Source organism: Adiantum capillus-veneris, chromosome 1, assembly GCF_014529385.1.
Source record: "Adiantum capillus-veneris isolate H3 chromosome 1, ASM1452938v2, whole genome shotgun sequence".
Lineage (NCBI taxonomy): Eukaryota > Viridiplantae > Streptophyta > Polypodiopsida > Polypodiales > Pteridaceae > Adiantum > Adiantum capillus-veneris.
In genome coordinates, this window is record NC_140931.1 from 83291436 (window position 1) to 83299171 (window position 7736).

General features: G+C 44.2%; 1 pseudogene; it reads left to right on the forward strand.

The window, feature by feature from the left end:
- The first annotated feature begins 6098 nt into the window (after positions 1-6098).
- LOC147465080 (uncharacterized) lies at positions 6099-7380 on the forward strand (annotated as a pseudogene).
- The last annotated feature ends 356 nt before the right edge of the window (positions 7381-7736 follow it).

Below are 7736 nucleotides of genomic sequence, written 5' to 3' on the forward strand. Positions count from 1 at the left end.
GCAAGTATCAAATCCTGCACATGCGTAGGATATGTAATGAGCACAAGTACGGAGAGTTTGCTAGAGAAATCGTACAGAATCTACGATACGACTCCTACGAAACAGGCATTGATTTTCGCGACATAACACCTACATCTGAGAGAGAGAGAAAAAGGATTATGCGTGAAGGTCCGACCAATATAGAGCCAAGGATGGAAGCAGAAAAGGGCTTACAGACAGAAGACGACGGCATGGAGAAGATGTTGGATGCCTTCTTCCAGACAAGCGAGGAGAACGCTAACGAAGCAGCACCAGAAGCCGTGCACCTATCTCTTGAAGACATGTTGAGGAAGTTGGCACGTCAACCAATCTATGAAGGTGCCAAAATATATGTGCTTCGTACTTGTTTGACGTTTTTGAATCTTCAGTCACTGTACGGGTGGTCAGATGCAAGCGTCACTGCTTTGTTTAGGTACGTAACTTACAAAAGAGATTTTCCGATTGCAACGGTGACGTGCTTGGGGAGCTTTTTGATTTAATGTGGCTAAACAGGTTGTCGCGGGAGCAACTTCTCTCGGCTGGCAATGAAATGCCCCCCTCCAGGCCAGACGCAAAGCAACTATTGACCTCAGTTGGCTTGGACTACAACAAGATTCATGCATATCCAAATGATTGCATTCTTTTTCGTAATGAATTCGTAGATTGTCTGTCGTGTCCTAAGTGCGGAGCAATGCGCTACAAACAAGATGCCGTTGGCGAGACAGTGCCAGCTAAAGTGTTGCGGCATTTCCCTATTATTCCTAGGATAAAAAGCATGTTTCGTTGTGGTTTCATTGCAAAGTTGATGCGGTGGCATTCTATGAATAGATCCACTGACGCAACATTTAGGGTGCCCGCTGATTCAAAGGCTTGGAGGCACATTGAAGATACCTGACAACATTTACTATGGGGGGGGGGACGCCTACAGGTACGACGCCTGCGAGGTCTCCCATCACGGCCGCTTCGACACCTAGGGGTACGGCAGAGGCGGGTACGTCCTCATCTCTGTAGCACAGGCGCACTCGTCGATCTCGACGATCGTCAGGTGGAGGTGGTGGTTGCTGTGGAGGAGGGTCCACAGATGCTTCGACCCCTCCTCGCTCACGACCCCCGTTCTACCCAGGCACACCTCTTGATACACCTCTTAGCACACCTCGGACACCTTGGGGGGCACACGATCCTAGTGCCTCCAAGCTCTATACTGTACGGGAAGATGGTTCTGTTGACATGGATAGAGCCGGGACTGAGATTCGCCAGCGGATTCGCCAGCTCACGGAGCTGCAATTTTTGACCAGCATTCTAACGCCTTGGCCTGAGCAGGATCGCGACAAAATCAATTATATAGTGGAGACCATCATGAGAGAGTATCAGCCTGCTCCGGGTTCAAAGAATCTTTCGAGGAGGTGGATCAAGGGTGTTGCACGGGACACTGTGAAACATCATCGAGATGCAGCTCGGAAGGCTTTCAAGACCGGCTCGCCGAAGCCTTCGGACATCCCACACGAGACGTGGTAGCAGATAAAGAAGGATGAGCGGACAACAGACACGTGGTTTAGACAGCAGCATCAGGCCGCGGAGGTACGACAGATGACCAGGGGGGCATCTCATCTTGGCAACGGAGGCTTCGACACCTTTCCCTATGAGTTTGTGAGTTTCCAATCCAATCCTAGCTATGGCGTTTTTTTAAAACGCGATGAATCATGTATTGTTAATTACTTTGCTTTTTGTATAAACATAGAATCTTGCAATGCATTGAGCCCCGACACGCCAGGAGGAGACAGATGGATATCACATAGGTATTTATGAAGTATTGAATGATCTTGTTGTCTCAAGAGAGCCTGTAGACTGGGAAGCCTTAGAGTCTCGCTAATCGATTGAGGTGAGACGTTAATATGTGTGAGTTGATTTAATTAAATAAGTATATGTGAAGTAATATCAATACTAATTTTGTGACTTGTCCTATGTGCAGGTTGTGACGCGTAGTCATCAGTGGATTTCATATATATGTTTTGTGAGACACAGACACGCTTCTGTGTCTCTTTTTTGTATAGACATGGTTATGGTTATTGTTCAGACATGGTTTTGGTTATTGTTCAGACATGGTTATGGTTATTGTTCAGACATGGTTATGGTTATTGTTCTTGTATAGACATGGTTATGGTTATTGTTTTGTTTATGGTTATGGTTATCATTATGGTTTTGATCAATATGGTTATGGCCGGTTATGGTTTTAATTTGGTTATGGTTTTGCACAAAGTTCATTTCATTTCTTTCATTTGCCTTAAATCTCATGTGAGATCCTACATGGATAGCATGTACGAGGCGTATACATATGGTTTTTTTTATAAAAGTTTATGTTAAAACGAAGGGAACTCTGCCGAAATTTCTGCGGGAGCACGGTTGATTTTGGTGCTGCTCGCTTTCTTGGGCAGAGGATAGGCAGTCTGGTTGTGGCTGTGTCCATCTTTTCACTAGGCACAGGCCAGGCTACCTGTCCTTTGCCCAAGAATTTTTTTTTCTGTTATGGTCGTCGCAATATGCGTCGCTAGGCGCGTCGAAATAGGCATCGATAACAGTACCTTTCGACTCGTATATCGACGCATATTGCGATGTTTTTGCAGGGACAGCTATTTCGACGAAGAGCGTCGAAACCTGCGTCGAAGGCCCCCTTTTTTGTTGTATTGGAATAGGAGGATTAAACAGGACAGTAGCAATTCAAGAAGTGCAGGGCAATCGATAGCAAAGCAGTAGGTGTTGTGTGTGTGGTGTGTGTACACACACACACGCACACACATTGCAGAGCATCAAGGCATAGGGAATCGACAAAGCTAAAGGGAATTGGGCAATGCTAATAATCGAAATTGAGAAGTGTTGGTAAAAGGTACGACTGTGAGCTTCGGATCGAGCAAAACTGCAAATAAGGATTGCGAGCTCACGGGAAACATCGAGCACTTGCAATTGAAAAGGGGACAACAACGTGGGCTTCAAAAACACACATACACACAATCAAGCCTAAATTGACCTGTAACACTCGATTTTCTCTACAAGTGGGAAACTCTGTAATAACGGGCAACTGGGAGTTTTTGGTAGAGCATTGTTGACCCGTGGGGTCAACAGTACGACATAACTCAACAAAGCCTTACTTTTGAAGAGTTATGAAATGCTACAAATTATGGTTAAAAACATCATTTGTAATGAGTATGTCCCTATGCTTTTTGGAAAAGATTGTGAAAGCGAGAATCTAGAATGATGCTGGGGGCGCAGTTGAGGGAAATTAAGTAACGCTGGCCAAATTTGGTAATGCTGCAAGGATTGCCCCTACCAGTGCATGAGAGCCAAATTAAGTGGTTACGTTGCAAGGACTGCCCTGCATGAGAGCCGAATTAAGTGGTTGTGCGACTACCCCTACCACTGCATAGTAGTCAAGATGCGTACATAATCGACGGTCGTGGTATCTGCAGGGCAAGCTTCCAAGGCACAAGGTGAAGGCGGCTGGCAGGTAGTGCTTGAAGGTTCTCTCTCTCTCTCTCTCTCTCTCTCTCTCTCTCTCTCTCTCTCTCTCTCTCTCTCTCACACACACACACACACACACACACACACACACACACACACACACACACACACACACACAGACAACGTTCACTATTGCTAAGGCAGGCTGGGTGCTTGAATGCTCTCTCTCTCTCTCTCTCTCTCTCTCTCTCTCTCTCTCTCTCTCTCACACACACACACACACACACACACACACACACACACACACACACACACACACACACAACGTTCACTATTGCTAAGGCAGGCCGGGCGCTTGAATGTTCTCTCTCTCTCTCTCTCTCTCTCTCTCTCTCTCTCTCTCTCTCTCTCTCTCTCTCTCTCTCTCTCTCTCTCTCACACACACACACACACACACACACACACACACACACACACACACAATTCACTATCGCTGAGGCAAGCCGGAGCATGAAAAAGGTAGGGCCGGTGCGGCAGGGCTTTTCTGTGTTGACAAAAACAGCTTGGGAGCGATCTCTGTTTCTTAATCAGATGCAGAATGTCTTGCTTTAGTCAAGTGGTACTTCTGGATGTACTTCTTGTGATGCCTATAGGATGCAAGTTCACAGCAATCTCTATCTCTTAAATCAGATGCATAATGTCCTGTTTTAGTGAAGTGTACTTTTGCACGTACTTCAGTGGCACCCTCTCTCTCACTAAATCACAATTCATTTAAATCATTTGACAAAACCAAGAGTTAGACCTGGGAAATCCAAACAGAGATAGCGCTTAAGGCTTAATAATAATTAACTAATCTAGCTCTTTCTCTCTCTCAAGACAAAGTGAAACAATCAAAGAGCATTGTAATTTATATTTCGTAAAGAGCATTGTTTTATGAGCCAGAGAGATTATGTGCAAAAGAGGGATTATGTGCAAAAAAGGCCGCAAGAAAGGCAGGTCATAGAACATTTGGAGCTAATGTTTTTTTAAAAATGTATCCATTTTTTGATTTTCTTAGAGGGAGCAGGCATACGCTGTCAGGCATTTTTTGGATGAGTACAAAGGCCATAAATGATGCCAAAAAAACTTGCTGACCACCCTCATGTATATATATGTACATAGTGCTTCCAGCTTTGAAAGTGTCCGTGTAAAAAACCCTGTACAAATGCTTGGTTTTGGTCAAGCTGTTGGTTGAGTTTTGGGTTGGTTGAGATTTCAAAAAATAGTTTTTAATGAGCATTCCTAGCCGTGCTTGATAGCTTGCAAATCGGACTCCGACATCATGAGTCACACGCACTCGAAGTGCATGGTTTTTCACTTAAAAAGTGGCAACGGATGCACGTGAGAAGACGGCAAGTGGGCTGACTTGATGGTTTTTTTTAGCAATGGCATGTTTAGAAATTTTTGGAGTTAGCCGGGGTAATAAGCTCCAAGCCATGCTTCACGGCGCTATATTTGGTGGTCAGGGTCACCAGCTACGCCTCTGAGAAAATGGCTCAGTTTGGGGCAAAACAAAAATTTCAGGTTTGGATATGGGGAAGTTGGGGAGAGCATGCCATGTGGCAATGGACTAAACCCACATGTGGGGGGTTGAGGGGAAAGTGGAGGGTATATATACTAAAGGAGGACTATTTTATGGTGTACCAAATGGTGAAGGAATGCACTCAAGGCCTTGCAAGGAGGGCTCGTGGGCATTTTGGGGAGCTAGGGGCGCCATGTTGAGTTTCCACCAGCCTGGCCACGCGCCTGTACTTAAATTTTGGTCCCCTGGACACTTTCCCCACCTCCCCCTTGGTCAAAATCACCGACATGGAGCTTTCCTTTCCCAAAAAAGGCCAAAAATAGCCCAATTAAAAGGGGAAATGAGAGAGAAAGATGACGGTTGAGAAAAGGAAGAAGACTCCACTTCAATAAAGTGGAAAATGCCCCCATTATTTTAATTGCATTTTCTTGCACATCCTTTTTTGCTTACAGAGACTTGTTTTTTGGAGCTTTTGAGAGACCTTCCATCTTCAAAAGCTTGTAACTCTCTTGTCGGTTATCAGAATTAAGCATATGGATGCTCTACGGAGATCTTCATGACACAAGCTTCGTCTTTATGGTCTTGGTTTTCTAAAATTTTAGTCATGGTTTGAGTTAGAGCTGTTTCTCGCCCATCTTCATAGGTGTTCGACTTTGGTGTATTCTACCGTCATACAGGGTTTCTTTCCAACGGTGTGACTCGTGCAGAGCTATAGAGGCACTTATTTTCCTTGTTGTTTGCATGCTAACAACGCGATCGAGTTTCCATTGCTTTGTGGCAATGGCCTTGTTGAAAAATAGTGCGAGAGGTGCGGCCAATAGCGCAAGCGAAGAAGGCTTCTCCGTTAAGAAGAGGGGGTGTCCTCGAATGACTGCAGAGGAGAGGTCCACAAAGGACTCAAAGAAGCCCAAAAAGGTAATGGAAGGTGAGTGTCACAATCTCCGGGCGAGGGGAGGACATAGATGTACGGCTGCTTCCACGCGTGGACGAATTCTTGCAGAAGGAAACATTAGTGGGAATGTGTGTCGTGGAAAGACGAGGCAGTGTGTTTCATCTGCATTTTCAGATGTTGGTTCGTATGTTGTCATCGTCTCTTATTGCCATCAACAAGAAGTTGAAGTCATACTTGGGTTGGGACAAGGAAGGCCTGCCAGGTGCGAACATCCTGTGTAGAGCTCTTAAGCGAAAAAATATGCATACCTTCCAGGGGATGGTAGGGTATTGCATGAAGGACGAAGGGGAGGCACACTTTCAAAAGCTGACACACAATGTCACTATTGACGACATCAACAAGGGTGTGGAGTTGTACACCCTTTATGGTGTAGACGACCTGAAGAATAGGGTATGTCTAACACCGAACAATTATTTTGACTGCGCCGCAATGTATTGGAAGTTCAAAATGCGGCACCCTCTAGGGAACGATTTCTTGTCCACTTTGCACATCATGGTGCGAAGCGGAAAATACTACCCTTCATCATCCGGATCATTCCTTACCAAGGCCGAGGAATGTACATGAAAAAGATCAAAGCGATCTGGCGCTGCATGGCTTTTCCTTCAATCGTAACTTACCAGGACATAGTGAGCATTTTTGTGGCCGTTGACTTGTACGTCAATGCACAACCAAGAATCGATTGGTTCAGGTCCCGATGGGATGCTATAGAAAGGTTAGCATTAGATTATTTTGCTTGATTTCCACGTGTTCATTGCTTTAGGTACTTGTCACTGTCTATGAATAGTAAGGAGCTTACTGATACAACCGCGTTTCAAGCGACCAATGTCGACGATCCAAAAGCCAATGTTATCATCATTGATGACAGTGACGATGACAATGAGGGTCCACAGATAGGCGATGATTTCTTGCCTCTCGTGCATCGTACAGAGGCGATGCTTGTTGCATCTTGAAGGTTTTTAATTTATTACTATTTCTTTTTCTTGAATCTCATTTTTTTGGCATTGGAGTCTAACTTGTTGGGTTCTTTCTTGTTTATGCACATCTTAATGGAGGAGGAGGGTCATTTGAATGTTGTTGAGGCCACTGACATGGAGGACAGATTAGAGGGAGTGGAGGAAGGCCTTGTTGGAAGATTATAGTAAATCCTGCTCCAGATTTGGACTGAGGTCCATGGCCATGATAATGGCTCCCTTAAGTCCTTCATAAAGAGTCTGTAGAGTCAAAAAAAAATGTAGTTCAAGATTGTCAAATAAATGTAGCAGATATCCAGGTAACTCAACTAGAGGAGCAAATATTGTCATTACGCAAGGAGGTTTCATCTTTAAAAGTGCAACTGAATAAATTGAATGCACTTGTAATAAGACTCAACAATGTAATCGGACGTTTCCATTCATGAATTTAATCCGATTGCTCTTCATTTCCTCTCGATGTCTCTTCATTATACGTCAATTTGAATTTTTACAAGTTTTTACGAGTTGTTGTTTATTAGATACTCCAAGATTCCTTGGCATCTTGAAAGAAATAAATTTATTTTGAAGTCTACCAGTATGTTCCTCAAACTATCTAGTCTAGTTAGTCTAGTTGCAGAAGCCGGGGTGCAATGCCACTTCCATATTGTAAATACAAAATCATTTGACCCTTTGAACTCTATTTTAGGTTTAACCTATGGTAGCTTTAGTATATAAGGTACCTAGGTCATTTTGTAAAGAGAACTTTTATCATAATCTAAGTTTTAAGTTGCCGTTGACTGTG